Source organism: Peromyscus maniculatus, chromosome 2 (genome assembly GCF_049852395.1).
Source record: "Peromyscus maniculatus bairdii isolate BWxNUB_F1_BW_parent chromosome 2, HU_Pman_BW_mat_3.1, whole genome shotgun sequence".
Taxonomy (NCBI): Eukaryota; Metazoa; Chordata; class Mammalia; order Rodentia; family Cricetidae; genus Peromyscus; species Peromyscus maniculatus.
Window position 1 is genome coordinate 93,768,154 of NC_134853.1, and position 27,389 is coordinate 93,795,542.

Consider the following 27,389-nt stretch of genomic DNA (forward strand, 5'->3'; position numbering starts at 1 on the left):
GGATAACTTAAAATGTAAGAGCTAGTTAGTAGTAAGCCTGAGCTATTGGCTGAGCATTTTCAATTAATGTAAGTCTTTGTGTGGTAATTTGGAAGCATCTCCCAGGAAGGGAAAACTCTGCCTCCCTATGGTGCCCAACATCCAGGGCCACATACATCCACATAAAGTCTGAGAAAGCTTTAAAAAATGATTCTAGACACACAAGAATGGAGTCAAGCATGGCTTCTTGGTAGCAGCATTTCCTTAGGTGGGCTCTGTTTGCTGGTAGCAAGCACAGGCACAGCTCCTTTAAGAGACAACTTTCTGGCTCGGTGCTAGTGCCAAAAACGACATGGCTCTTTTCAGAGGTCCTGCTACCAAACACTTAAATGGAGTTCATGAGCAGCGGGTGGCTCACTACTCAGTGGTGGTATGGACCCAGAAACTTCCCAGAGTTGGGGTGGTAAACATGGCTCCCAGAGCTGATGATAACTGTACCTCCGCTATGAGACTAGACTCTCAGGTAACTGAGAGGAGGGAGCCAGCTATCAACATCCATGATTTTAGTTATACACCGGTTTTTTTGCTCATATAGACAGAAAAGGTTACAGATAAACGGTAAGTACAGATTCAGACAGAAAGAACCTCTAAACAAGTCCCAGTATGTTTGAAAACATGCATATGTTTGGGAGAGAGAAAAGAAAGAGTATATAATGTCTCAGATTTAAAAATACAGTTTTGAAATAGTAAAGTCCTTAAAAAGGAGACTAAAGTAATATAAAAGACATAAACCATGTAAAGATTAAAATATACAGTCTGGAAACTGTATGTTATTGTTTTTCTTTGAATTTTTTGACTACTGAGGAAGGAGTGATAGCTGCTAAGACACACTGGATTATGAGGGCTGCTAGATGAAACCAACTTACATATTTTGAAAATGTCTTGACTTAGAATTTAAGTCAAAAGATGTGTTGTTTTGGAGAAGAGGTTATGCTTTTGTTTCAGTGGGAAATGAGAAGCTGTGGATTCATTCCAGGTTAAAGAAAATCAAGTTTGATCCAGGAAGACACCCTGAAAATTCTGACTACAAACATAAAGAAATAAACCTAAAAGAACCACAGGACACATGATGTATATTTTCCTACTCAAACATAAAACAAAAAATCATCTTTGGCTGACTTATGTACAATGCACAGTCTATACTTGTATTAAGTATATGTATAATATATATATATATATATCTGAACAGATGAAGATAGATTTCTTCTATATCCCAGAATCTAATCAATATTTATATATATATATATATATATATATATATATATATATATATATATATATATATATATAATTCAGCTAATATTTGGCTTAAAAGGGCTTATTAGGAAATGCTATCAATTTTACTATTGTCTACAGAGAAAATATTTTACTCTTTAAAATAACCCTGGACTTTTGAATTATAACCTGTTTTTATGTTCAAGCTATTTGTGTATTATTTCTTCTGCAGTTGTACATAAAATGTTTTTACATTCAGAAAAAGGACAAATATTATAGAACTGTATTACTATAGATTATGCATATTTATAGAGACAGAAAGATTAGATGTTATCTCCAGATGGAGAAGCTAAAGGTATAGAGCAATGATTTCCTAAGTACAGAATCTCTGTTTTGTGTGATGGAAAAGTCCCACAAATGGACAGTAGTATCAGGACATAATATCATGACTGTAATAAATCAATACAATTAATGTAATTAATAAATATCATAAATATAATTATTGTCAGTAATTGAGGCAATGGCAGTTTCTTTGCCCACATGGCTAGCTTTTACCATAAAGAAAATAAACTCTATAGGGAGTTTCTTTGATGCCCATCATATTCTCTGAAGCAGATTCATGCTGCCAGGAGCAGATGGGTCCCACTGTCATGAAAAGTCTTAGGTTATTAAACATATTAAATGCCATATTCTATAGGTCTTTGAAGAGCTTCTATCTAAATACATTTGTTTATGACCTTGAAAACATATCTAAGATGACTATAAGTTTGACTATTACATATGACTATTAATCTGTATTTTTTAATCATACACATTTTAAATGACTTGCATAAACACAATAACCCAAACAAGACTAGAAACTTAATTCAGTATAACAAGATTAACTTTAAATTTGTATCAATATACAAACATCCGTACCAATGTAAAATATTTAAGATTAGTAGCTGCTTTTTTGATTTGAAAGTAGATCCAATAATTTACCCTTTTATCCTATTATTTGTATATCCTCCCTTTTTCTTTTCAGGAAGAGATCCTTGAATCTAATCTCCTTTGTTCAGCTGTTTTCCTGACCATTGCCAATAACAACTTGAAACCAACCCTTCTTAAATGATGACGAACATCCATTGCCAATCATTTGGGAATGTGGGCATAGTTCTCTAGACTACTTTCTGTTGATTGAGGGTGCTGGTAATCTTTGGGGAAACCTGAGAAAATTCAGAATTATGATCAAGTCCGGAGTGGAGTATTCTGTGAGGCTGGATCATCTTAGCCAGAAGCCTTGAAGCTGTTCTGGATGAAGAATTCTAAGAAGACTGTAACAGAGGCATTTTGAAATGTTGGATCAGCTGGGCCATCCATTTTCATTGATGTCTGCTTGGATATTGTAACTAATTCTTACTTAATAATATTTATTATATATAATTTTACTATGTTAAAGTTAAAACCTTCCCTTTTTGTTGTTGTTGTTTTTTGTTTGTTTTTCGAGACAGGGTTTCTCTGTGTAGCTTTGTACCTTTCCTAGAACTCACTTGGTAGCCCAGGCTGGCCTTGAACTCACAGAGATCCACCTGGCCCTACCTCCCGAGTGCTGGGATTAAAGGCATATGCCACTACCGCCTGGCAAAAGGAATCTTTTTTTTTTACTTTTTTATTTTTCAAGACAGGGTTTCTCTGTGTAGCTTTGGAGCCTGTCCTGGAACTCACTCTGTAGCCCAGGCTGGCCTCAAACTCACAGAGATCCCTTCCTTTTTAATTTGACAAAAAAGGGAGGAATGCTATGGGATAATCTTTTTATACACTGTGAAGATTTGACACTGTGATTGGTTTAATAAAGAAGCTGACTGACCAATAGCTGAAAAGGATAAAGTTCAGAGGGAAAGCCAAATTGAGAATTCTGGGAAGGAGAAGGGCAGAGTCAGGAGTCACCAGCCGGATGCAGAGGGAGTAGGAGATGAATGTGGCAGGCTAATAGAGGTACTACCACGTGGTAGAGCATAAATAAGGAATATGGGTTAACTTAAAATGTAAGAGCTAGTTAGTAATAAGCCTGAGCTATTGGCTGAGCATTTACAATTAATGTAAGTCTCTATATGGTAATGTGGAAGCATCTCCTGGAAGGAAAAACTCTGCCTCCAGTTCATAGTGTGGTAAATAAAAGAATTTAAGAATGGATCAATGGTGCTAGAGAGATGACTTAGCAGGTAAGAACACTTGCTGATCTTCCAGAAGACCTGGGTTTAATTCCCAATACCAACATGACAGCTAACAAATGTCTATAATTCCATTTCCAAGAAATTCTGGCTTCTAGGGGCAATATATGCATCTGGTGCACAGACATACAGCTGTGGCAGAAGCAACACTTGCTACTCAAGTGTCTGTCCAAGGCAAAGAAGGACGTACCATAAGCCAACAGTGATGAAGACCCAACTGCAAGACATGATCATCCTGCCTGAGATGGTGGGCAACATAGTAGGCAAGTATAACAGTAAGACCTTCAATCAGGTGGAGATAGAGCCAGAGATAATTGGCTATTACCTGGGCGAGTTCTCCATCATCAACACATCTCTAATGCATGGCTGGCTTGGCACTGGTACCACATACTTTGACCACTTTACACACTGCTGCACAACCTCCAAGTAGCCATGGCTAAGAAAGACATGTCTAATCATTGGAAAAATAATAAATGGTTAAATAAATAAATAATCCTCAGGGCAAGCAAGTTGTAAATCTTGGTAGCTACCCAGAGGAGTTAGACGGAGAAGGGAAGAAAGCCATGCCACTTGAGTTAGGCCAGAATGGAGGAGAACTACATGGCAGAGAAGAAGCCACATGACAGAATGGGAAGTTTTAGAAAAGAGAGAAGCCCCAAATGTCAGGGAAAGTATGCTTAGAAGAGAGAGAAAGAAAGTGAAAATTACGGTTTTCTGACTAATTTAGAAAAGCAAGCAGACTTAAAAAGCTATATGGCTGAATCTCTGTAAGTAACTGCTCTATGGGACAGGAATTCTGAGAAGGAAAAAAATGCATTATCTTATTAAAGGGATAGCTATCGTTCAAATCACTGTTGATTGGATTAAAGTGTATGTGCCTTCCTGAGAGGTTGTCTCTTAACTGCATTATTGATCTGCACAACTAGAAAAATTCTTCTTTTACAATTAGTTCTTTGAGAGCTTTGTACAATGCTTTGATTATATTCATCCCTCCCCCAACTCCTCTCAAATTCATCATTCCCTATTCCCTAACCATCTAACTTTGTGTTTTTAAAAAAGAAAAACAAACAAACAAATAACAACAAAACTTTCAAAACCAATTTGTGCTGTTCAAACATTCTTCAATTGGCTACACTCTTAGAGAAAACTATTTCTTCCTTCCACACCAACTAACAATAACCAGTAGCTCCGTGGCTGAGGGTGGGATTGTGTGTCCAACTTTCCTTTTCATGCTGGGATTAGGTCTGGTTTGTGCTTGAACAGGTCTTGTACATGCTGCCACAATAGCAGTGAGTACATATGTGATGCTGCCATGCCATGTCCAAAAGAAAATATTTCCTTGTAGTCACTATATCTGGCTCTTACATTTTCCACCCTCTCTTCCATAATGATACCTGAGCCTTTGAAGGGGTCCATGGTCTATACGTTCCTTTATATATTTAAGATGGAGCATCCTGAAGTCTCTTATTCTCTGTACCTTGACAAATTATGGATCTCTGTGTTAATCATGTATGGCAAATAGAAGCTTCTCTGATGACAGTTGAGAAATGCATTCATCTATGGGTATAATGATAAATCACACAGAGTTGGATTAATGCTATGTCCATTTAGCAGAATAGTAGTAGTAGTAGGTTCTTCTGAGAGCCTATGACTTGACAGGGTTCTTGGCTCCATAATGGCTCCAGGTATGGGTTTGATCTTGTGGAGTGGCCTTTACATCCAATGTGAAAATGGTTGGTTGCTCCCCTGACATTTGTGCCACTACTGCACTATTGTATTACTTATAGGCAGCAAAGAATGTGAATGCTGTTTTCTGATCCATTCTATTAATCTGTATTTTTATTGGGGAATTCAGATTATTAATAAGTTACTGAACAGTATTTTCTGTCATGTTGTTTTGTGGGTTTCTTTTCAGACCTCTTTTATTCAGTCATCTATTTACTTACTTACTTACCTGCTGTTTGAGACATGGTCCCTCTATGTAGCCCCAGCTATCCTGAAACTCTGGAACTCACTGTGTAGACAAGGCTGGCCTTGACTATCAGAGGTCTGCCTACTTCTGCCTCCAGAGTACTATGATTAAAGGTGTGCACCATCATGCACATATTCGTAAGCCTCTTTTCTGTCAGTTTTCTGGAATTATTTGCTGATTGTACCTTCTTGAGTGTGTTTATCTTCAGACCTAAGTCTTCTTGCCAGTATCTTCTGTAGAGGTGGCTTAGTGGTCATAAATTCCCTAAATATGTTTTATCATAGAAAATTTTCCTTTCTCCCTCAATTATGAATGATAGTTTTGCTAGGTATATTGTAGTCTGGTCTTGCATCTGTGATCTGTCATAACTTGTAAAACATCATTCTGATCTCTTCTGGCTCGCATGGTCTTCCTTGCTGCTGTTGTTCTCATGGGCCTCCCTTTATGTGTGAGTTGGTATTTCTTTTCTCTTGTGGCTTTCAGCATCCTTTCTTTGTTCTATACATTTACTGTTTTACTGTTATATGACATGAGCAAATAAACCTAGGCTAAACCTTAAAAACACAAATAGGAGGCTAAATAAACCTTTTTCCTATAATTAATTACATTATTACTTAGCATAACTACAATTATAGTTCTGAACACATTAAAGAATTTGATCATTTTTAAGGTGGCTATTAGTTTGCATGTCTTAATTATCTTTAACAGTTTACAATTATAAGCTTTTATAAGATTAGGACTTTATAGCTTTATCTTTGTTAAGTTTGACCCTTAAAAACAACTTCTAAATTGAAGCTCCTTTAGTATCAAAATAAAACTTTAATTCATAAATATAGTCCACCAGAAGACTGGCAACTTTGCTTTCCTGGTCCTTTCCTAGTATACCATTACAGAATGTAAGTTTCTTATATGACTCAGCTTATCAAAATATCTTAAGCTTAACAAAGTTAGCAAAGATAAGGAGGCTAGACATGCATTCTTAAGCATAAACAGAACTTAGTGGTGAGGAAAGACATTCTCTAAGCCAGTGGAACTCAGCCTTTCTAGTGCTGTGACCCTTCAACACAGTTTGCCATGTTGTGGTAACCTCCCAGCCACAAAATCATTGCCATTGATATTTTACAACTGCAATTTTGCCACTGTTATAAAACACAATGCAAACATCCAACATGCAGGTGGCCCTAGACTACCCCTGTAAAATGGTCTTTCAGTTCCTAAAGGGTTGAAACTTACAAGTTAAGAAGCTGCTTCAAGTTATTTGCCAGACTGCTTAGGGCATTGTCTTGCTGCATCATAAGATAGAAATATCCCAGTTTCTGATGTTAGAATTTGGTGCTCATAGCTGTGGCATTAATTTTTAACCTTTTATTTTTAAATTCAAATATTAATAATATAAAATATTTTATAAACTTAAAATGTCCTATAGCCTTATAAATTTAAATATTTTAAAACCATTTCTTCAAAATTATCCAGTTTTTTATTTAAATTTTCTGTGAAACCCCAAAATTTCCCTTTAAAATATTTCAAAATCTCTCAACTGGGTGTTCCTGAAATACCAAACATAAAGTTCCTTTTTTTTTTTTTTTTTTAACTTCAAGAGGAAAGATACAGGGCACAGCCACAACCTGCATAAGGCAAAACGAAGCTCCAACAGTGAGATTAATTCAAAGCTCAATACCAGGGATTCATTCATAATTCTTTGGGTTTTCCTGAGGGGCTTGGATTACCATTTTGGCCCCACTCTTGGCAGCATATACATACCCTGCCTTCTACATCCTAGCCTGCTCTGTTTCATTGTGGTTGGTGCTTCTGGTGACTTCACATAACACTGGCATTTCCAAAATTGCTAGGGTCCCAATTTCAACTGGGCTCTCTTTAGGAACTCAAATCCTGCCACACATTGGCAAGCCTCAGCTGTTCCCCGATGATACCTTCATGTCTTTAAAATCAATATCACCTATGTGACTCTTACATTACAAAGTTCTGCTTCCAGTGCAACGTACATTCTTGCATATGAATGCATGAAGATGCAGCTTTATCTTGGAGACATGTTGCTACCTCCTTGGTAGTGTTGGTTTTAAAAAATACATGGTGCTGGTTACCATGCAAGAAAGGTCAGAGGCACAACAAAACCCAGTATCAGAGCTTTATTAGGAGTGGGGGGACAGAAAAGAGTGTGGCCAGGTCTGGGGCAGAGACATGTGCAGGGGGAGGGGGAGGACAGAGCAGAGGAGAGGGGAGGAATCTGTGTCTGGCTTTTTAAGGATTCTCCTGCACATACACAGGTGGGCTTACAGAGCTATGCTATGCATATGCTGATTGCATGACCACTCTGTGCGCATTTGCTTAATCATGAAGCACACTGATGATGTAAGACATAAGACCCCTTGCTTAGCTACTGAACTGTGCATGTGTGGTCATAGCTGGAGTGGCAGAATCCTAACAGGTAGGCCCACTCCTCATGTTACCTTTAATCAAGATGTCAGTGAAGTCACATGACATCTACCCTCTCCAATCTTAGCAAAGATGGCTACCAACCATGTGGCTACCTCAAGATTGTGGCAATTCACATGTTACTTATATCCCAAAATGGAATTGTGCCACATGGTTCCTTTAAGATTACCTATGCATAGGTTTTCAGCAATCAACTCCCAGTGTTACTAGTTTTACGTTAATTTTTTCATAGATTTTACAGATTTTTAACCATATCCAATAAAATAAACTTATAAACCTTGAGGTACAGAATGTTTACATAGACCAAGTCTAATTTTTTGGCTGTTCTGCTTTGCTTCCTTTTCCCCTGACAGTGCCAGGTAGATCAACTGACACAGGACATACATAAAGGAAACTTTTAAATATGCTTGGGTCTAGAGAAGGGAGAGCTATAACCCAGCTCTAGAGCCAGCTTTCCAATAAAATATAACAGCATAAAACAACTTTAATGTTATCCATACCCAAAAGACATCTGAACTCCTGCTAACCTGAATCCAGTGACCAGAGAGCTCAGAGATAAATTGTGAGCCCTGGCCGTAAAAGCAGCCATGGCAGAGGTGGTGTTTGGTGGCTGGCACACAGAGACAGCAAAAATATTGCAATGAAATTGACAGACACACCAGAAAACACAGGCAGACACAACTATCACAAGAAACAGACAGACAAAACCTTCTGTAGGAAACAGAACTTTCCAACCAGAACCAGAACTGTTCTTTACCAGGCAGAAGAATGGACCATGAGATACAACAAAACCCCTTTAAGAGTTTTATTAAGGGGATAGGAAAGAGCAGCTAGTGCTGCAGGCCTGCTGGAGAGAAATGTGTGGAAAGGAGGAGGGGACAGGTGAATCTGCTTTTAAGGATCACCTGGTGCATGCATATAGGGGCTTACATAATCACATCACACTTGTGCATAGATTATGTGGGACCTAAGTCCCTGGAGTGACTAAGCGTTTTGCCTGAATGCTGACAGTGCAGCAACTCCAGAAGTGGCTAGGAGGGCTATCGGAAATGATAACAAGAACCAGCTGGGTGGGCAGAGACTCATTATTTGTCCTTGAGAAGAGATTATTGGGTTCCACTGAATGCCCTCTGTTAGCATTCAGGCATTATACTAGCCTGCCCTTGGGAACCTAGCAGGATGTGTCACCAACCCCAGCCACTCCCTGCCCACATGTGCTTACTAGCATTCAGACATTATGCTAGCCTGCTTTTGGGGTCCTCATCTATAACCACTAAGAGCACCCCCTGCTCACATGCACTTGCTAGCATTCAGGCAGGTGCACTGGCCAGCCCCGGCCGCTACATCACTGCATAGTCTCTGTGCATGCACTAAGTCCCATTTAAAAGTGAGCTCTGCCTGTTCCCCCTTCTCTTTTCCATCACTTCTCCTTCAGCGGCAGGCTTCCATGTCCCTTTTCTCCCCAACCCTTCCAGTAAACCCTCCACGAGAGCCCTGTCACATGGTGTGTCTGTCTGCTCTCACCCACTGTTTTTAAATTATAACACCCTCCATGTCCCAGATAGGGATCCCACATAACAGAGCAAGACTGTGATTCACCAGGAGGCCTCTGTAGATGCTTACTTCATTTCTAAAAATGACCATTCACTCCTGATAGTCCGTGAGCTGAAGGCAGCCTCAGATCCGTGGAACATCTCAAGGCACATGCCTCCTGAAGTGGCCCTCACCCCTGGAGTTCCAGATTGAAGGTCCAGTTTTAGAATTTGGGTGGGTGGTCTGAATTTCATTGGGAGCCTCCAGAAAATGTTTATCCCACTCACTGGTCGAAGATAAGACCACGACCACAGTTGAAAGCCAAATTTGAAGCAAGCTTTAATTAAATACTGGCCAGGTAGATGGGACTCTGGCCAGGTCTACACCTGGGTTCCCAGGAAATGGCTCTGAGTCATAGTGGTCATAGTCTTAAAGTATTTCCCATCAGGTCCAACCAGGGGCAAGCATACATCCTGATGTACTTCTTGCCTGTGAACCTCCTGGCCACATATGATCAAGCACTTCTGTTGTAGTTGGTGTTATTATGCAGTGGAGCTGTTTACCATTTGAGAGAAGCCACGAGGCACAACAAAACCCACTATAGAAGTTTATTAGGGGAAAGAGAACAGAGGGGAGTGTGCTTAGGCCTATGGAAATGGTCGTGCAAGGAGAGAGGGGGAGGGGTCTGTGACCCACTTTTTGTGGATTCCCCTGCACATGCACATGTGGGCTTATATAGCTACACCACTCATGCACATAGATTACGTGATCATGCTGTGTGCAAATTACATGACCACGCAGCACATGGATTATGTAGGAAGTAAGGCCCCGGGGATGACTAAGCCTCTTACTTGGCGACTGGACGGCGCATGTGCGGGGCTGGGGAATGGCCAGGAATTCCAGCAGTTGGGTCAAACAAACTTGTTAAGGGGAGTGAAAATGTGTGGCTTGTTATTTTACATAAATAATAGCCTCCAGCATTTCAGGAACTATCTATCCTTGGGCAAGCAGCTTGGAGATCAGAGGCACTTTTATTTCATGGATCTCTTAGACCTAGTAATTAAAACTTAAAATGTAACTTAGGCTCTAACAGGTTAGGGTAAACAGGATCCTGGAGTACTGTGGAGGCTTTCTAACCTCTTGTGAGTTTAATTCAGGAGGTAGGGTGTTGTAAGTTCATGGTCACATGAAAGTTCTACTGACTCAGCTGCTCTGGGTTCTTGTCTCATGACTTGGAAGAATGGATTTCATGGGCCACAGACATGGTCCGGTTTTAGGAAACAGTTTACTATAGCCTCATAGGTAGGAGCTAAAAAGCAAACAAGCAAGCAGAAGCAGAGTGCCTGTGTAGGAGTAGTGGGTTCCAGAGATAGAGAGTCATTGGGATACTAATTTAAGGATGTTTTTATAGGATATATGGTAGAAGCTTGGTTGAGATAAGCAGAGGGAGCCAGTTTAGTTGGCTCACCCACCAGGTATCTGTGCCTCACCTTCTCAGGTGTGTACTGAAGTTTCATTCACACCCAAGCATACAGCCTCCAGGCAGCCATGTGAAAGGAGAAGCAAAATCAGACAGGCGACCAGAGCCCTTAAAACACTTCAAGAACAAAACAAAAGACAATTATATCTTCTGGCTATAGATAAGTACTTTGGTCCCCATCCCTCAAACTGTCTTAGTGGTTTCTATCTCCTGCTCCCTCTCCATTGTCCTTATTTTACTGGCAAGGAATCTGAAGCTAAGAGTCTCATGTGGAAGAGCTCTGTTTCTAATTCTAGTATTCCACAGAACTAACTAACAGACACTGGTCATGACTAGCACAATAGTTGCTCTTCCAGTGATTCTCCCACAGATCTACTGATAGAAAAATGTGTGTACACCACACACACACACACACACACACACACACACACACACACACACACACACACCTCTGCAGTTAGCTCCCAACTGGGGAGGCTCCACTTTTCAGCAGTTCCTACTGATTATATAACCTGGAATGGGGGTGGATTTTATAAATTTCAAAAACTCCCTGAGATCTGTGAGTTGTTTGCTTCTACAGAATGGAATTTCTAAATTTGTAGGAAATTGCCATAGAACTAAAAAATAATAGTGAGTTCAGAGCTTGGGACGTGTGTGTGTGTGTGTGTGTGTGTGTGTGTGAGAGAGAGAGAGAGAGAGAGAGAGAGAGAGAGAGAGAGAGAGAGGGAGGGAGGGAGGAGAGAGAGAGGAGAGAGAGAGAATTTGATGAATTTAAAATTCTAGGTTGGAATAGTGATATACACATGTAATTCTAGCACTCTGGAGATCGAGACATGAGGACTGAGTGTTCAAGTCCAGCTTTGACTACCTAAAGAGACTGAGGCTATCCTTGGGTGTATAATGAGTCTTTTCTCAAAGAAACTGAAAACAAATACAATTCTACTACTTTAATTTGGTATGCAATTAGTAGAAGAGAGAGGTGCTGAAGGCAGTGAGTGTTTAGTTTGAGCAGTAAATCAATTTGGTTCATTCAGTTTGGAAGAAATTTTCAAATAATAATAATAATAAGATGTATTCATGGTATCTGGACATCTATTGGAATATGTTTGGCCTACCATAATGAAAACGGACTGTGCCTCCCTCAGAAGTCATCAACTATTCCTCAGTTAGGGGTGGCAATTCATGAGCCCCTTTCTACGCCATGTTTATGATGTTTGATTTTGTGCTAGTCTGATGTAGGCACCACAGCTGCTGTGAGTTCATGAGTCCAATGGTCCAGTCATGTGCGAAAGGCACTGTTTTGGTCCTAACAATCTTTCCACCCTTTCTTCTCATATTGTCCCTGAGCCTTGGGGAAAGGAGATGTGATGTAGCAATCCCATTAGTTGTTGAAAACTCTAAAGACACTCTAAATTCTCTGTACTTTGACCAGTTGTGTGTTTTAGTGTTAACTACTGCTCATTGTACAAAATAACTAATCTGATGAGGTATGAGAGCTGTACTAATCTCTAATCTATAGAGATATAAATTTAGAAGGCAATTGAAATTATGTTCATTTAGCAAAATAATACTAGTACATTTGATCCTGGAACCCATGAGCTCCTAGTGATGGGTGTTTGGACAGATTTATAGTACCAAGTACATGTTTCTTCCTGTGGGCTGGATCTTAAATCCAATCAGAAGGCAGTTAGTTACCCTAAGAACATTTGTGCCACAATTACATCTATGGGCATGTCTTGGTAAGACAGTAATTATTCTAACTAAAACGGTCTGATGATGTGTAAGACAGTTGATGACTTCCACCCCCAGCAGCCTGCATACCACTTTTACAGATGTAAAAGAAAGGTAGCAGGGAGGAAGCGTCCCAGTTGGTACCAGTTTTGCGTCTCCATGTCCTGTGACTTAAGTGTGCTTTTTTTTTTTTTTTTTTTTTGAGACAGGATTTCTCTGTGTTCTTTTGGTGCCTGTCCTGGATCTCACTGTGTAGACCAGGCTGGCCTCGAACTTACAGAGCTCTGTCTTGCTCTGCCTCCCAAGTGCTGGGATTAAAGTCGTGCATGCCCGTTGCCCAGCTTGAGTGTGTTGTCTTTAGCATTAGGGTCTTGCATGCCCGTTGCCCAGCTTGAGTGTGTTGTCTTTAGCATTAGGGTCTTATCTTCAAGTTCTGGTGAGCAAGCAAAAGCAGTGGCAATATCTTGTATTGTTTTATGGGCATCTGGGATACCACTGACCAGCAACTCAAGGAGAGGCATTCCATATCTGATGCTGTGCTTTTCATTTGGCAACCTATAGCTTCTGGGAGGAGCACTCCCCTCTATGCAGGATAACTCCGATTAAACTCCTTTAGATGAATATGCATTTATGAATATATACATTCATATATATATGTATATAGCACTTATGAAATAGTATATTTCTGTATGGATTTTTCAAACAACCTTAATGTTATTTCTCTTCTCAGATCCTTCTCCACCATACCTTCCCATCCTTCTGTCTACTTAACCTCTCTCTTCATTATTCTCCTTTCCACCTTCGTAACAACTGTGTTTTACTCTATCTCCTCACTTAAGAACTTTCTTTCCTCTCCCCAGCAATGGCTCCTTTCTAGTTTACTGGATTTTGCATGTACTTTCAACTTAAACTTACGAGGTTGAAGATTCAACACTAAAACCCACATATTAGTGAAAACATGTGACATTTTCTTTCTGGGTCTGGGTTACCTCATTCTGTATAATGTTTTCCAGTTCTATTCATTTACCCACAAATTTTATTTTTCTTTACAGGAGAGTAAATTTTCATTGTATAATGAGTCCCACAGTTTCATTATCCAGTCATCAAATAATGGACATGAAGAATGTTTCCATGCCCTAGATACTGTGAATAGACTAGCTATAAACATGGATGAGCATGTGTCTTTATATCAGGAAACAGAGTTCCTTGGATGGAAGCTCAGGAATGGTATAGCTAATTTATATGGTAGGTCTAGTTCTAGTTTTTTGAGGAACTGCCACACTGATTTCCATAGTGTCTGCACCAGTTTCCATTCTCACCAATATGAGTATATGAGGGCTCTCTGTTACCCACATCCTCATCCATATGTTGTCTTTCATTTATTAATCTTAGTCACTCATATTGGGGTAACAAGAAACCCAAAGCCATTTTAATATGCATTTCCCTGATGGCTAAGGATGGTAAATACTTTTAAATATATTTCTTATCTATTTGTATTTCTTTTTAGAACTCTATTCCATTCACAGCCAATTTTTTAATTGGATTGCTTGCTTTCTTGGTGTTTACTATCTTTATTTCTATGTATATTCTAGGCATTAATCCTCTGTCAAATGTATAGCTAGCAAAAGTTTTTTATTTCCCATTCTATGGGCTGCCTTTTCAGTTCGTTAAAAGTTTCTTTTACAGTACATCATGAATTCTTCTTGATTGTTGGTTCTATTTTCTGTATGCTAGAGTCCAATTCAGAAAGTTTTCTTATCAAAGCCTATATTCTGAAGTGTACTTTCTACTCATTCTTCTAGAAACTTCAGAGTTCCGAGTGTAAAATTGAGATCTTGGATCCATTTGGAATTGGTTAATGTACAGGGTAGGAGAGAAGGATCAAGTTTCAATTTCACAACATTTATTTAATGCTATATTATTTTCCAATATGTATTTTGGGTATCTTTTAGAGAATCAGGTGATTGAAGGTACATAAACCTGTATCTGTTTAATTATGTTCCATTGATCTGTCATTTTGTGTCTGTTATGATGCTGTTTTATTACTATCTCTCTATAGTATAACAGGAAATCAGGAATGATGATACCTCCAGAAGTCTTTCTCTCTTTTAAAAAATATTTTGTATGTTTATCTATGCATAAGGTTTGTCATGAAAGTGTTCCATGTGCATACAGTGCCTGCAGAGGACATCAGATCCCCTGAAACTGGAATTAAAGATGGTTGTCAGCAGCCATGGGGTTAGGAACTAAACTCAGGTGCTCTGCAAGAGTAGCAAATACTAAAACACTGAACCATCTCTCCAGTTCCTCCTGGAGTGATTTTATTGTTTTGGATTACTTTGGGCATACAGGGGTTTTTTTGTGCTTCCATGTAAAGAATTATTTTGGTAGGATGGCATAATATTAAGTATACCAATCCATTGCATGGGAGATCTCTATCTTCTGGGGCCATCTTCAATTCCTTTCTTTAGTGTTTTAAAGTTTTAATGATATAAGTCTTTCACTTTTTTTGGTAAGTTTATTTCAAGTTATCTTCTTCTCCCCTGGGGCTATTGTGAATTATAATGTTTCCCTGATTTTCTTCTCAGTCTGTCTTTGGTAATATAAGAAGGCTATTGATTTATGTATATTAATTTTTAACATGCCTTTTCTGTTTGTAACCCTTTTATTTTCTTCTCTTGTTTTGTTGTTCTGGCCAGGACTCCAAACACTGTATTGAACAGGGATGGTATAAGTGGAAACCCTTGACTGATTCACAGTCTTTTCAGGGAATGCTTGGAGTTTTTCTCCAGTTAATGTAATTTTGCCCATCAGCTTGCCATTTATAGCATTTATCATATTGAAATATGTCCCCTTCTTTCCTCCTGTCTCAGAATTTTTAGCATGAAGGGATGTTGGCTTTTGTCAAAGCCTTTCTCTTCATTAATTGAGATGATCATGTATTTTTTGTCCTTGAATCTATCTATGTGATGAGTTGCTTTTACTAATTTACATATGTTGAGTCATACCTAAATCACTGGAATGAAACGAACTTGCTCATGGCTGATAAACTTTTAGATGCATTCTTGAATAAGTTTGCAAGCATTTTGTTGAGTTTTATTTTTGTGTACATGTTCATCAGGGATATTGTTTTATAAATTTTCTTTTCTTTGTTCTTCCTTACTTCTTCTTCTTTTTTTTTTTTAAATTGGGTCTCTATTTGGTTTGGTTATCATGGTAGTACTGGCTTTGTAAAAAGAGTTTAGAAAGGTTCATTTTGTTTTTTTCCACATAATTTCAAGAGTGCTGGTGTTAGTTCTTTGAAGGTCTATTAGAATTGTGTGCGGAATCCAGTTCATGCTGAGATTTTTTCTAGTAGGGAGATTTTTCTTTTTTTTTTAAAGATTTTTATTATTTTGAATTATATGTATGTATGCATGTATATATGGGGACAGTGTATTTAGGTACAGGCACCCCTGGGGGACAGAGGCATTGGATCTTCCTGAATTACAGGTGATTATGAGCTGCCTGGCATGGGTATGTATGAATAATACAGTCAAATTAATTTTGCCAAATGTTTTCAGGCACGTTCTAGATCCCATGCTAAGAACACAACAGCTACATTTTTCAAAGATAGTACTAATATCCAAGTCCTCTGCCCAGAGATTTTGTGTACATCCATTACCAAGGGCTAGCCAGGTGAGTCAATCTGATATCCTCCTCCATGTACCAACCCCTGGATCTGGCCTGGGTCCTATATCCAGGGCCCAGGCCTGGTCTTGATACTCCTCTCTGCACCACCTACAATCTCTAGGCATTTGCTAAGACTATACCTGCCTGCCCACAATCTAAAGTCCTTTCACACATTATATCCAACCTTTGTGTCAGGACCAGAAAACAAACAACCTAACAATAACAACAACAAACAATGGATATCATAGTTAAAACACCAAGTATACAAAACAAAGAGTATTTAAAGTGGCAAGAAAAAAAATTAAAGCCACGTATAAAGGAAAGTCCCCCAGAATAAGAGCTGATTTCTCAGTGAAAACTTTGTAAGCCAGGAGAGCCTAAAGCAATGCATTCTAAATCCTAAAAGACAATAATAGCAAACATATACTCAGCAAATCTATCTGCCATAATTGAAGGAGAAAGAAAAAAATGTTCATGATAAAAACAGCCAAAGGTGTATATACAACAGGCTAAATATAAAACTCAATAAACAATGTTTGAGATGAAAGGAGGAATGACTATAGCCAAGAAATTATAGAAAGAAACACAAAGTGCCACTGAGAAGACAAACAACACCAGAATTAAATCACACAATGGCTGCAGTCAATAATAATAACTTTAAATATTAAAGCCTTATTTCTCCAATCAAAAGACACATGCTGCCTGAATGGATCAAGAAGCAAAATCCATCTATCTGTTGTCTACAAAAAATACATATTAGCTTTGAAGATAGGCTATCTTTGAAAGGGTGGACAAAGGCATGCCAATCAAATACCCCAGGATGCAAGCAGGTGTCTCCATTCTAATATCTGAATAAAGGTGTCATCAAACTTAAACTTATCAGAAGAGATAAAGAGGGACACTTCATTATAAATGAGGAAACAGTTAACAAAGAAGATATTACATGTGGACCAAACTCTGGTGCACCCAATTTTATAAAAAGTGTATAACCAGAATTAAAGACATAGGTTAACATCAACTCATTTCAGGTTGATTCAACACCCTAGTGTCTCCAATAAACAGGTCATCTGGACAGAAAAAAATACAAAGAAATACAAGAATTAAACAACATCATACATTAAAAATACATAACAGATATCTACAGAATATTTCAGCCAAACACCAGATATATATTCTACTCAGCAGCACATGGAAGCTTCTTTAAGATAAATCACATCCTGGGAAATGAAGCAAACCTTAAAAATTACAGAAGATTGAATAACTCCATGTATTCTATCTGACTACAATACAATAAAAATTAAAGTCAACAGCAAACAAATCTCTAGTAAGTAAACAAGCTCATGGCGAGTTAACAACTCATTACTGAATGGGTCAAATAAGAAGCCAAGAAAGAATCTGGGTGGGGGTGGCTCACACCTTTAATCCTAGTACTTGGGAGGCAAGGCAGGTGGATCTCTGTGAGTTCAAGACCAGTCTCATCTACAGAGTCAGTTCCAGGACTATGGTGGTATTTTATTTGTACTGAAATGTGATTTTAATTGTATGTTAATAAATAAAATTGCCTGGGGGTCAGAGTTATTAGAGCCATAGAAAGAACGTGGTGGTGGTGGTGGTGGTGGTGGTGGTGGTGGTGGTGGTGGTACATGCCTTTAATCCCAGCACTTGATAGACAGAGCTAGGTAGATCTCTGTATGTTCAGGGATACAGCCAGCATTAGCCAGCATTGGAGACACACACCTTTAAGACCTGGAGGGCTGTACTTATAGACAGTGACGAGGCAGTCACGTGTTTGGGTTTACAACCAATGAGAAGACAGAACAGAAAGACTTTATCAAGACAAACACACAGAAAGTAGGTCTCTTTCGGAGAGGTAGGACCACCACAGGAGGAAGGGTAAGGTTTTAGCTCTGAGCTCTGACCTCTTGGCTTTCTTCTTTACATTGGTTCTGTGTTTTTTATTTAATAAGATGGTTGGTTACATCTACACAGGACAGCATGACTATACAGAGAAACCCTCTTGGGAAAAACCAAGAGAGAGAGAGAGAGAGAGAGAGAGAGAGAGAGAGAGAGAGAGAGAGAGAGAGAGAGAGAGAGAGAGAGAAGAAATTTTTTAAATTTCTAGAACTAAATTAAAATGGAAACATAATATAACAAAGCCTCTGCAACACATGGAAAGCAGTCCTGTGAGGGAAATTTATAACACTAAGTGTCTACATTAAACAGTCAGAAAGAGCATAGATAAATGACATAATGGCACAACTCAAAAATTTGGGAACACCAGAACAAACTAAATAAGAACCTAGTTGACATCAAAAATTACTAAAAACCAGAGCAGAAATCAGTGAATGGAACTAAAATATATATATATAAAGAATTAATGAATCTAAGTGCTGGTTCTTTGAGGACATAAACAAGACTGGCATATGCTTGGAGAAGCTAACCAAAGAGAGAAAGGGAGGACCCAAATTAACAGAATCAGAAATGAACATGGAAACAAAATGAATAACAAACACCAAAGAAATTCAGAATATTAAAAGGGAATGCTAAAAAAACATTATTCCATTAAGTTGGAAAATCTAAAATGAATGGATGAATTTTTAGATTCATCAAACCACCAACATTAAATAAATGAAGAAGAGGTCAACAATCTAAGTAGACTCATAAGAAATGAGATTGAAAAAGTAGTAATCCTTTCAACTAACAATAGTCCAGGCCCAGATGGATTCACCACAGAATTCTACCAGACTTTCATAGAAGATCTGCAGCTGGGGTGAGGGTGGGGGGCACAGAAGGAACAGTTAAAACCCCTTCTATAAATCCAGTATCACTCTAATACCAAATCCAGGTAAAGAAAGATACAGCAACAACAAAAACAGAAAACTACAGGGCAATATCTTGATGAACATTTATTGAAAACAGCCTAATAAAACACTTGCAAAGATTATCCACCATGACCTAACTGTCTTTAATAAACAACACAAATGGTTTTAAAGACAAAAATCACAAGATCAATTGACAAATTTAACATGCCTCCATAATAAAAATCCTAGTGAATGTAGTACTAGAGGGAACATAGCTCAACATAAGCAAAACTGCATATGAGAAACCTATGGTCAATATTATCCTAATGGACAAAAATTCAAAGTAATGAGATATGGCTGTCAGCTATCCTCACTTCTTTTCAATGTTGTACTTGAGGCACTAGCTGGATCAATAAGACAAAAGAAGGAAATAGAAGAGATATAAATAGGAAAAGTATAAATCAAACTATTCCCATTTTCAGATGACATATTATATATAAGAAATTCCAAATATTGCCTGTTCTTATATAAGTAATCAATAAATTCAGCAATGAAGCAGGATACAGAATCAACTTGAAAAGTATGAATAGCTTTTCTATGTACCAACAACAAACATATTGAGAAAAAAAATCATGGACACACTTCCATTCACAGTAGCATCAAATAAAATAAAATATTTAGGAATAACTCTAACTAAAGAGAGGAAATACCTCTACAATGAAAATGTTAAATTGCTAAAGAAAGACATAAAGATACTAAAAAGTTGAAAGGTATCCCACACTCATGGATTTGTAGTATTAATATTTTTTAAATGACAATTCTACCAAAAGCCATTGCAGATTCAGTACAATCCCAATCAAAATCCCCATCTCATCTTTCACAGGAATATATATATATATATATATATATATATATATATATATATATATCTCAGATGGAACCAGAAAAGACTCTCATAGCCAAAAAAATCCTGAACAAAAAAGAACAACATAGGAGGGATACCATTCTAACTCTCAAGATATAGAGCTATACTAATAAAAATGATATAGTATTGGCACAAAAACAGACATATAGACAAATGGAACAAAATCAGATATGAAAGAATTACTGCATATAATTATATCCATCTAATATTTGAAAAAGATGCTAAAAACATATACTGGAAAAAGGAAGTCATCTTCAACAAATGGTGCTGGGGAAACTGAATGTCCACGTGTAGAAGAATGAAAGTAGAAGCCTATTTATCACCTTACATAAAAACCAACTACAGATGGATCAGAGAAACAGATATGGAACCGGAAAGACTTAAACTTCTAGAAGAAAATAGGTAGTACCCCACATGATATAGGTATAGGAAAGGACTTTCTGAATAGAAATCCTTTTGCTCAGGAATTGAAGCCTAAAACTGACAGGTCAGACCTCACAAAATTAAAGAGCTGCGTAGATGAAGAAACATTAATGAATTCAGTAATAAGGAATCCCACAGATAGGGAGAAAATCTGCCAGCTATACATCTGACAGAGGACTAATACCCAGAAAATAGAGAGAACTCAAAGAAAAAAAAAACTTAATGGTGATTCAAAAAATGGGCCTGGGACCTGAGCAGAGAATTCTTAAAAGAATAAGGATAAATGACTAAGATACTGCAAAAATGTTCATCAACCCTAGGAATTTGTATTAGGGAAATACAAATCAAAACAACTTTGAAATTTCATCTCACTCCAGTCAATGTGACAAAGACCAACAAAACAACTGACAACAAATGCTGGAGGAGATCTGAGGTGTGGTGATATTTTATTTGTGCTGAAATGTGATATTTTATTTGTGCATTAATAAATAAAGCTTGCCTGGAGATCAGGGGGAAAAGGCCAGCCATTTTAAGTAAACAAAGAAGTCAGGCAGCACATGCTCTTAATCCCTTAGCAGGCAGGATCCCTGTGTGTTCAAGGCCACACTAGGGAACAGAGCCAAGCCTGGTGACACATACTTTTAATTGCAGTACCAACCATAGAGACCTGGAGGTCTGGACAAACAGAGAGACAGTGACAGAGCTGTGTAGGAAGAGGAAGTAAGGTAGCTGGGCTAAGAGCCAATGAGAGGGCAGAAAAGCAAGGCATATAATTCTGGGTAGACAGGAAGTTGTGCCATTTTGGAAGCTGCAGAGTTGGTGAGGTAAGGTTGGCTGATGGCTTCCCCTATTTCCCTGATCACTAAGGCTTTCACCCCTATATTTGGCTCCGTGGTTTGTTTGTTTGTTTGTTTATTTATTTATTTATTTATTTATTTATTTAATAAGACCCTTCAAGACTTGTGTTACACTGAGGAAAAGGAGACTCTTATTCACTGTTGGTGAGATTTTAGACTATTGGAGATCAGTGTGGAGACAATATCAAACAGCTAAAAATAAGTGCACCATGTGACCTAGCTTATACCACTCCTTATCAGATGCCCAAAGGATTCAACATCTTCGTCCACAGATACTTGCTCAGTCATGTTTGCTGTTGCTTTATTCACAATAACTAGGAAATTGAAACAACCTAAATGTCCTTCATCTGATGAAAAGACAATGAAAAAGTGGTATATATACACTATGTAAAGTGAAATACACTATTTTCAGCTACAAAGAAAAATAAAATCCTGAACTTTGCAGGTAATTGGATATAACTAGAAATGATCATATTGAGTGAAGTAACTCAGATCCAGAAATACAAAAATTGCCTATTCTTTTTCATATGAGGTTCCTAGCACCAAATCTTCAGATGTGAATAACTGCAGAAACCAGAAAAATAAAGAGACCATTGCCTGGGGGTGGGAGAGGATGGGGCGATGAGTAATAAAGAGGGGGGTAGCAGGTTACATGTGCTCTCAGGGAATGAGGGGGCCTCTAATTAGGGATGGGGAGAGAAATAAATATAAAAAGAGGAGGGTAAAGTAACAGTAGGGATGTCTGAAAAAATCAAGAGGAATCATATTATTATCTATCTACCTAAAATTAGACACAGTACATATAAGCATATGTTATAGTACATATAAGTATATGTATGTATATATATATACATATATATATACATAGAATGCATACACACACACACACACAATTCTGAAGTACAATCCTCAGAGTATATGATGAACAAATAAGAAATACCTGTTAAGAAAGTGGTAAAGACCATTTTTAACTTTCAAATTGGTCAATTTTTTCCTACCACAATGCGTATTGCTACAGAAAGCGAGAGGAGTGAGCACATTGCCCTTGACAGAAAATATTTTTCTTACAAACTCTTTGAGCACCCTTACTTTTTCAAAGCCATTCTGCTCCTAAGAACTCTTTTACCTTCAGTGCTAGACATATCAACCCCCAGGCCTCTCATGTGCTTAGAGCTGCACTCAGAAACACCTTCAGCATTCTATTCTCTTGAAATGCTTGGTGCCAACTGTTTGCTTATCCCTACTGCCATGAAACTTATGGAAAAACTGGGTCAGTGAAAGTTTCCTCATTCTTAGGTTTAGAATAAAACTGTTCCATCATTATAAATGTATCTAAAACACAGATAACTGTGTCAGCATATGACATTGATTTCAGACCCAGCAGTGCTATTGCTGAAATAGTTCCAATCTATCAGTTCCATCTCAGTTGCTGAAAGTTCCTCATAAAGACAGTATGAGAAGGTTACTGTTCACACAAGCATACCAGTGGTATTAAATATTGTCTACCATTTGTCCATTGCTTATTAACCAGCAGTGACTGAGTAACAGTTTGAAAGTTAGGCCAACAATTCTCAGGGTACAAACACAGTCAGAAATTTGCATTCACAGGCTCACAGGTGGAAAGCAGAATAAACCCAAGTTCACAGACTCACAAGACGTAATATGTAAGAAAACAATGTGTTGATTTGTACATCAGAGATTTGAGCATAAGATGTTTTTTTGTAATGAAATGTGGGGTTATTATTATTATTATTAGGCTGTGTCTTACTACATAGCCTTGGCTGGCCTGGAACTTGCTATGTAAATCAGTCTGGCCTTGAACTCAGAGAGATCAGCTTACCTCTGTCTTCTGAATGCTGGGCCTAAAGGCAATTCCTACCACAGTCTGCTGGAAGAAAAGGGGGGGGGGGTAGTTTTTTTAAAAAATATGTTTACAACGTAACAGATTTCCTTTATGGCATTTTCATATATACTTAGATTTTGTTAATCCACCCTGTCCATTTCCTTGTACCCTGTACACTTCGTCCCACAGAATTCCTCTTTCATTGACATATCATATGCATTTTATTTCTCTTCCCATCCTCTTGCCTTAAAGCTTCTTTTTCTCCTCTCATAGACCCATTTCTAGTTTTCTGGCCTCTACACATACATATTCTTACATAAATATACAATATAACAATTAGAATCTAGGTTCTACACAGGATAGTGAATGTGACTAGCATTTGTTGTAGTTATAAAGTTTATCACAGCATGCAGATAGTAGTCATAGAAAAACTTGCATGAAGATAGTAGCCATAGAAAAACTTGCTGGAGTTTTTTTCTTCCATCTGCGGGTTCTAGGAACTGAACTCATCTTTTCGGGCTTGGTGACAAGTGTCTTTACTTGCTGAGACTTCTCAGTGGCCTCTACACAAAAACGTTTTGTTTTCATGATGATAGCCATTCTGAAGGAGATAAGATGGGATCTCAAAGTAGTTTTAACTTGCATTTCTCTGATGGTGAAGGATGTTGAACAGAACCGTAGTATCTTAATGAGAGCTCACAGTTGGCTCAGGCAGCAGCTGACAGCTATCCTTTTTATATAGCACTCTCGATAGAAAGGGCCATTGTTTTCTGAATCTGAAGTTAACACTCTTCCCTTTATCCTCTCTTCTAGGCCTTTTAGTGTTTGCTTAATTAGAATATTTTAATCCCTAATGTGGTGATTAGATGTAATTTATCACATTAAGCCTCTCCTATTTTCTTCTGCGTACATGACTAATGTTATTGTCTTTTATTGCGCTTATACAAACAAGCCTTTCCTTTGTTCCATTGTTTCAGCGCTAGGCCAGAAACCAACAAATAAAGTTTTATCTTTCCAATCCTGGACTCACCCACTTGTCATTCAGTTTGTGTAGGCTGTGTGAAGAGCAGGTTTCTTTGAAAACAACGCAAGGATTCATTTGTATGGCCTAAGAACAGTCACCTCTCTGGAAAGATCTTGGCCACTCCTTTCTAGAGCTGACTGGCAAAGACTTATCTGGGAAAGGAAAAAAAAAAAGTACCTTCCTCCTTGTCTGTTGGAAGCCTGACTATGTGCTTGCCACCTAAACCATATTTCTTTAAATGCACCTGGCACATTTTGAAATCAGAGACCATGAGTCCTGAAAGGTCACCTTCCAAACCCTGCCTCCAGCATGACCACACCCAAGCCTGACAGCGGAGAACAGTTAATAAAGCAGATTGTTGTTTGTCTTCTTTTTCTTTTCTTTCTTTCTTTTTTTGTTTTTTTTTTTGTTTGTTTGTTTTTGTTATTTGAGACAGGGTTTCTCTGTGTAAGCAGCCCCAACAGTCCTGAAAGTTGCTCTGTAGACCAGGCTAGCCTTGATTTCACAGAGATCCACCTGCCTGTGCCTCCTGAGTGCTGGAATTAAAGGCATGTGCCACCACTGCCCAGCTCATATTGTTCTTTAAAGTGTCACCTATTTGAAATTATCCTGTCAGAAAATTCCTCTTCTAAAAATCCAATGCAATATATTCTTTGCTTTTCATTCTATTACCATCTTCCTCTTTTTTCTTTCCACCCTTCTTTATTTTTTCTTTTTGGAGCTGGTACATGCTAGGCAAATATTGCACTATAGAGCTAAAGTCCCAGCCTAGCTACTTTTGAAATCCTCAGGTGTTTGTTGTTCGTTGTTTGTTTGTAGAGATAGACTCGGTATGTGTCCAGGTTGGCCTTCAGTACACAATCTTTCTTCCTCAGCTTCCTCAGTGTTGGGATTACAAAAATCATACAGAACCATCCAGAACCATTAAATGAAAAATATGTTCCTCTAAAGCACTGTTATTCAAACACCATTAAAATGAATCAGAATCACCTGACAAGCTTTTTAAAACAGAAAATGTTAGACTCTACTTTGAGAGTTTCAGATTTTTGTGGTCAAGAAGAAGTCCTGGAGAATTGGAATTGCTTGAAAGTTCCCAGATGATGCTGATCTTAGTAGACCAGGAGAGACCCAGGGTGAGAATCCCTGAGGTAAAAATTCAGCACCAGGGACTCCAAAGGCCAGAAATATTAAGATGGTTAAGAGACAGAACCAGGTTGTTAAGTTAAATAAGTTAACCTCTAAAACAAAAGCAGTGCTTAGCAAGTTAATATCTATACAGAAAATGTCCATCAGGCAACTTCTTTGTGGTCTAGTGCAGCGAGCTGACCACTAACAGTAGGATGTTAGCCATTAATCCAGGGTGCTGCTGAGCATGGGAAAGGAACAGTGTTAGCATAGATAAGGAAAAGGGCAGAGATGGCTAAAAGCCCAGGAATTATAACCTAGAATTAGAAGGATGTGGGGTTCTCAATCCTGAATCAGCCAGTCTTCTTGAAGGATAAAAACAAGGGAAGTGCTAACTACAGCTGGAGGGATATTGTGTTGTTTTTTGTTGGTGTGATGCAAGCCAGAGTCATCTGAGAAGAGGAAACTAACTGATAAAAATGCTCCCCCATCAGAGTGGCCTGAAGGCAACATGTGGGGGCCTTTTCCTGATGCATAATTGATGTGGGAGGGCCCAGCGTACTTCGGAGGTGCCACCCCTGGACAGGTGAAGAGGAAGCCAGTAATCAGCATTCCTCCAGGTTCATGCCTTGGCTTCCTCTAATACTACAACCTTTAAGTCAAATAAACCCTTTTCTCCCCAAGTTGCTTTTGGTCATGGTGTCTTATAACAGCAATAGAAAGCAGATCCGGACAGAAATTGGTAGAGGTTCTCAGAGTATTGCTATGACAAATTCGACTCTGTTGTATTTAGGAGGACTGTGGAAGGTGTTTGTAACTCTGGGCTGGAAGAGCCAGTGAGTGCTCAGAGCTTAATGGGCTGTTCTGGAAATTTGTAAGATAAGGATACTGAGAATGTTAACTGGCCTGGAAGAAAGAAATAAGGTTATTCTAAAGCAATGGTTCGAACATTTCTAATGCTGTGACTCTTTCACACAGTTTATCACGTGGTGGTGATCTCCACCCATAAAATTATTTGATTGCTACTCAGGAAGCAGAGGCAGAATTCTGAGTTCAAGGCCAGCCTGGTTTGCATAGTGAGTTCCAGGAGAGCCAGACATGCAAAAATCAACCAATGAACCAACAAAAAGTAGTCCTAACAACTTATTAGACTGCCCTACAGGATGAGACTGAAACCCAGATAATAATCAGTCAGTGGGGTTGGTATTAGGCATAGTTTGGGGTTACAAATAAAGAGACCTCCACTCCTATTGAAGCTCCTGGACAAGACCAAACTTGACTCTTCATCAAGAACATGTACTAAGAATTGTACTAAGAAACAGAAAGTGAACTTGTTTTTTTTCTTCCCCCTGCAGAAGGTGGTGACTGAGTCTCTACTCCATTATTTGAGGTCCTACCTCATAGTCTTATTCAATTGGCTAGTCTTAAAAGAATTGGCACACAAGAAGTGAAGAGGGCTGGGGTCAGCCACTTTAATAGAGACTGTAGAAAGGACTTAGTGTAAACAAAAGTTTACCTGCTGTGAGGGGCATTAAACATTTGCATAAAAGTTTTACAAGGCGGGGTAAATAAAAACATTTGAATTCCTTGTCATAAACACAAGGTTTACATTAGTTTATAGAAAATACTCATGTTTAATATTTCTTGCTGGAGGGACCATACCTTGACCAGAACTGCTTAGATGGGCATATACTTGGGCCTCTATTTAAACTTTGACCTCAGTTCAGGAACCTGAAGACAGACATGCTAGCTTTGCTAGATCTCTTTGTCCCACTTCCCAATGTGGCCACAATGAATAAATTTACATTTTCTGCTCTTCACTTCGAATTTGGCTCTTTTAATTGGCTTATGGAGGACATGCAGCCAGACTTGACTGTGGCACAGATTGTGACACCCCCCAACCCCACAAGTTCAATAACAAATAACAGCCATGAAGGAATAAAGACATGTTTTGAGAATGTCCATCACTAGCAGTTAGCTGACTCTGTATAAAGGAAAAATAGACATGAACCTAGCAGCTGCTGGGGATTTTTATTCCACAGACATTTTCTTAGTTACTTCTCTAACGCTGTGAAGAGACACTAT

The 27,389-nt window shown here is 38.4% G+C and overlaps 1 pseudogene; it reads left to right on the top strand.

Annotated features, from left to right (window-relative positions):
* Positions 1–448: 448 nt before the first annotated feature.
* Positions 449–27,389, top strand: part of LOC102926725 (heterogeneous nuclear ribonucleoproteins A2/B1 pseudogene) — an 85,169-nt pseudogene continuing 58,228 nt past the window's right edge.